Below are 6,000 nucleotides of genomic sequence, written 5' to 3'. Positions count from 1 at the left end.
CTAATACATGATGATAAAAAATTTGCCGGGATACCGCCTACTTATTCATATATTTGGTAAATTTGTTTCTCTCATGGTCTGTGAGAGATATAGGGTAGTCCCATATACATCTTTCTGTGTATAGTGCTTGTAACTTTACGAAGAATGGGCCAAATTTCTTATCATTTTGATGATTCCAGAACCTTGCAGATGCTAGATGCTAGATGATCAACCTTTTCTGATCGATTCCACAACGTTTCTTTCACAATGCAATCGCATGACCATAACTGGTCTTTACCTTTAATGTTTTTGTTGGTGCCTTTTTTCTAACAAATTGTTCTTTCATATAATTCTACCTATCAATTTTATCAATTTTTATGATGTCTTCTACTTCCGTCATGTAGGTTCAGGTGCAAGCGAGCTTTTTAAATCTAATATTTTTATTTTCACATTGCGTTTCTAGAATTCTCTTTGATGCATGCGCAGTACAAACACTCACACCCACACACCAGTCTCTGCAAAAACATAAACACGCACGCATGCACGTACGCACGCACTCACACAAGACTGATGCACGTGTGTATTCTTATGACTACCTAAATTCAAGGTCGTGCTTCCCCTTGATTATCTTTACTGGCCATATATTCTTTCCACGAATCACTCCTGTGTGATGGTCACGGTTGAAAGGTGTGGTCGGCTGACCAAGTGCGATAGTAATTCAATATTGAAAGTCAGCAACAATTCTAAGGTCATTTTGTGCGATATCCACACCAACGTTTTCCGCTTCGAAATTCCGGAAGCAAAAATAAAATAAAACCAAACAAAGCAAATAAACAAGCAAAACACACATACACACGGAGTTCCGGACATTTGCGGAAAAGGATACTACGGATATAAGTAGTATCCTTTTTGTGCTAATTCCTGTGATACCAAGAAACAGTTGGAAGCACAACAAAGTCCTTCACCAATGGTCAGGCTAAATTTGAGTGGACTTGGTATTACCGCACTAATTGTTTTCATTCTCTTGAAATAGTGTACAAGCAAGAAAAGTATCAATTAAAATCAATTTACAAACCTAAACAATGAAGGTAGGCCTATTGTATTATTATAATGAGTTGATTGTACTTTTATAAGCATGGGATAACCTTAATTAATCGGCAGGAACCGGTAGAAACAAAAGCAGCTTTAAAAGTGCGTCTTCCGGCTGCCTTGAAAATGGATTTTAGCAATGAAAATCCATGGCGCTTATATTCGAATCTCCTTGATCAATCTGATATTTAGCTGCCCAATTAGAGCATGAAACCATATATTTCTGAATAATTATAATTTTTCAAAATTGTGTTCAGTGTGTATATTAAATAATGTTGTTAATTACAGTAGATGTCATAATCACGTGACCTTCTATTCGGACAGGCCAAGCGCCACTGACTAATAGACAAAGCTTTTTATAGTGGATGTTTATCAATCATGCAATTTCGAAATCAATATTCCGGATATTAACATGGTCTAGATATTAACATTAATTTTCTAATCATAAGTTATTACGATTTTTTGCGAAATCTGGTCATTATGTTGGCGATTCTTTTTAACAGTATGAGAACTCACTGTGAAATATTTCATGTATTCACTCATGGATTAATCAAACAAAATGCAATCTGTTGATATTATTGATAACACTGATAAGAAAAATAGCACCATTTATAATATTTTCTAAAAATATCGAAGACAAGATAGACTTACTTTTGTGATGGAATAATATATCTTTTGCCTTTGTAGCAATGTAGCATACATTTGGATGTTGTTATTAACGTTTCGTCCGTTCTCATAATAATATGCTACCGTTTAAAGTTGATCTCGGATTTAACGTTTCTTACTTCAATCACACTCTTTCGAATTAGTACACATTATTTACCTTACGGAATCAAAAAAAGGAATCGTAGCTTTATCATAAACATAATAATAACAAAGATTTAAAGTTTCTTATTGTATTGTATTGTGGAGATCATTTCAATCACACTCTCGAATGTTCCCACATTATTGACCGCCAAAAAGGGCAAACCACACACAATAAACAGGATCATTCAAGAATCTGCAGAAAACTCGAGAATCGTATATCCATCACATAGTCTAGGATTCCAATAAACATCCGTGAAATAATAAAATTTGTCTTAAGCATAACGTTTCTTATTACCAGCGGTGAAGAACATTTCCATCACATGCACACTCTCTAATGTTTCCACATTATCCCTGATTATTGACCTTTTCGAAAAAAAAATACAAACGGAAAACAGTAAAACAGTATCATTCGAGAATTGCAGGAATTCTGGAATCGTAGCCGTTCGAATAAGCATCCGTGAAATAAAGAAGACTGGAATGTTGTCGCTTGAAACATTATACACTCCAGGGGATTCGTATTCATGTCATCTCCTCGAAAACTACGGTAACATCTACCAAGATACCATTATACGGTTAGATTAAAAGGGGTGCAGTTTTAACAGATATAATCGCTCCCACGTCAGCAAGAGGAAGAAAATTAATTTAAAAAGTATCAAATTTTTTTAAACATCAATTTCAGATTCCTTGAAACTTGAAACTTGATTGATATATCGACGCTTTCATTATCGTTATTGGTTCTTGTGTTTCTCATTCATCCATGCTATTGATGATGTTTAACGTGAACGTTGTACGTCACAAAATGATAATCATGACATATGCGGGATCTGTTTTTTGCTAGAATGTTATATCCTTGATGTAGATAGACGTTGCACGCATGCATGCAACTAGATTGGCGATCGCTGCCAAGATTACAGAATCCATCAAGCTATCCGAATAAAAAAAACGGGTCTTGTCACACTCACCCAATAACGACATAGCTTTGATATAAGGGTTTTCAAAACGCAATTATAGTTTGACTTAAAGGTTTGCAAAACTTACTAAACATGCTAAAACCAGAATAAATTTAAATGAAGCAAAGTTTTTTCTTCAGTAATGATAGTTTTAGATGAATGTTTCCAGCAATCAGTATGTTTTTGAGCACATTCAAATACATTTATGCATAGTTACTACAAAATGTTTCATGTTTACCCAAGTTGATATCTCCAGCCACACACAATAGTATGCCTTCTGTTATAGTCATCGTTTTCGTAAACATGTGACAGGGGCATTGTAATATGTGTGATTGCGTGCATCGTTCGTAATAAATGACCCACTAGATCACACCTAATACACTAGGGCTTCCCAATTAAGGAGGATTCTCGTTAGAGCATAAAGGTCAATTAGCATATAAATCAGATTTTGGATTAATGAGTGGCTTCATTAAGCCGCTCGGGTAATGATGGATTGTATAATCCGTGGGAATGCCATTTGAAAAAGCGGGGTATAGGAGGGAGTGATCACGCTTCAGGGCTCATTCACACCACAGCTGTGAAATGTTCGTTCATCTTAGCATGTAAGCACAGTAGGAATAATATCATGACGTATTCCATCATACTACTGATTATTTTCCATCACTGGTTGGGATCTAGCATCTTCATTAGTTTTTTATGAGAATTTCCAACACAATCAGAGTGCATTATCATGACGCATTACATCATCATACTAATCATTTTCCATCACTGGTTTGATTATAGCATCTTCTTGAGTTTTGTTAATAGTCTATGCGACACATTCATCGTGCTTTCGTGTGCCATAGGAACCAGATACAAAGATAACGCTTAAATCGAATATAATTTACATAATTATTAAAATCGACTTTGTTTACCTTTGACTTACAAGATTCTGTTGTCCATGACTTCACAGAGGAAGGTTTGCCATCCTCCAAAGTATGCAACACCTCTTGTCCAGTCCATTAGTTCCTGCCTTATCTTGGCGAACAGGTAAAGGGGTGGTTGTCTTTTGTTTGATACTTACGTGATGGGTGTTGTTATTATCATTTTTTTCACTGCTATCATTATTATTATTATTAATATTATTATTATTACTATTTTTATCATTATTAATATTCGACAGAGGCAAATTCGATACAAAATCAATACAATATTTATTAGTTCACGAACCAATAGAATTGTTTATCGTGTTGAAATAAACTCGTGAAATCAGGATTATTAATCATGGTCGATAAAATTAGGAAGATTTTTCATGTCATGCCTATAGTTGGCCTCTGCATTTATCTGAATTGTTTGATTTACCTAAATACTTTCAAGTTTTCAATCGTATATATATACGTGTGCTTTTGGTATATTTCAATTGCACATTTTAAGTAAATCAATTATATTATATACTATTTTTGTTATTTGAATATTTTGTATTTGATTTGTCAAAAAATGCAGAAGCATCTGCTAAAGAAAAAATGTATACCACCCTTTACTTATATATACTTTATTGTTTTTTAAATTAAGTGTAAGGTATTACTTCTATACCACGTGAAATATAATAATGCAAAAGATTTACAAATGCAGCTATGATATCAAAGTAATTATTACTTTTAAAAAAGGATTGTGTTAGGAGGAGCCACATAAGTCTTTTTGTCTAAAAGCTATACATTAACGATACATTATAGGAGGGAGGCAAATGTCTCCTGTCTCATATTCGCTACTCCTATTTGAATTACCGATCAGCAGTGAACCAGTTTCTCTGGCTGATTACCTGAAAGCTTCAGAGTTGAATACATGATAATCATTTTAACCTTCGTCTCAATATAGAACTATATCCCCGCATTATTTGGCAGAATCAATTACTCAACATACTCCAAGCATTTCAGGCTAGATAAGAATAATATTATGGATCGCTCCATTCAGGGGCCACTGCACGTTTTTCCATCCACAACATTTGTTACAGAATCAATTTCTTTCCATGCAAGCTCAGTGCAGAATCGCGAAATAAACGAAATAGAGTATTCGTGATATTTTAGGGAGCAAGATGATTTGATCTAGAGGTTTTTTTCCTTCAAAATATGCTATGTTTTCTTATTGTACATAAATCTATTGTAATAAAAGAACGTAATATTCAAAATGTGTGCGTGTGTTTGTGTGATTGAGTTTTGAAGAAGTAACGTATATCAATCAGAAAAATAATAGTACGGGATATTACAGCTTGACCAAATCACATTTCCTTCAGCAATAGAAACCATCACTTATTTCGTGATACAGGCGATATGATTTGTTAATTGATTCTCGTCTGTACATATTGAATCACCGCCCATCATGAACGTAAATATAAACACTGCTAGCACTCCGCAATATACTTCTGAGTATCAATTCATTAAAAAAAGATCTATTTACCCCATACCACACTTTTAACATGGACCCTTTTTAGTTCCTCTTTCGTTTTGAAGTTCAGAGTTGAATATTAATATAGGTTTATACAACCATCATTAGTCGCATTTTTTTCAGAGAAGTACATGAACGAACATACAAACACAATAGGTATTCAGCTTTGAAGATTTTCCGACATCTATAGCTCGAAATTTTGGTGCTATCGGTGCCAGGTAAAAATGTCAGAGGAAAAAATATCAGAGGTAAAAATGTCAGAGGAAAAAATGTCAGAGGAAAAAATGTCAGAGGTAAAAATGTCAGAGGTAAAAATGTCAGAGGTAAAAATGTCAGAGGTAAAAATGTCAGAGGTAAAAAATGTCAGAGGTAAAAATGTCAGAGGAAAAAATGTCAGATGTAAAAATGTCAGAGGTAAAAATGTCAGAGGTAAAAATGTCAGAGGAAAAAATGTCAAAGGTAAAAATGTCAGAGATACAAAAAAAAAGGAAGGAACAAAAAAAATGTAGGGGAAAAATTGGTGCCATCATAATATCTCGGCACTTTATCACACAAAATGTCAAGATGTAAGCTACTGGGCTAGTCTATTATATTTTATAAATGTCTGTGTAGTGTACTTCGTACATGTCCTGAGGATAATACAATGTGGAAAATTGAAACTTGTATTTTGTGATGGTTTGCATATATTAATTTCTATCATTTTTCGATATTTTAAATTGGTTGATGTTTTAATGTTTATTTGGTTTTGAGGAAG

This window comes from Strongylocentrotus purpuratus, unplaced genomic scaffold, assembly GCF_000002235.5.
Source record: "Strongylocentrotus purpuratus isolate Spur 01 unplaced genomic scaffold, Spur_5.0 spur5_scaffold_6, whole genome shotgun sequence".
Taxonomy (NCBI): domain Eukaryota; kingdom Metazoa; phylum Echinodermata; class Echinoidea; order Camarodonta; family Strongylocentrotidae; genus Strongylocentrotus; species Strongylocentrotus purpuratus.
The sequence above is the reverse complement of the archived record's forward strand: the minus strand, read 5'-3'. Positions refer to the sequence as shown.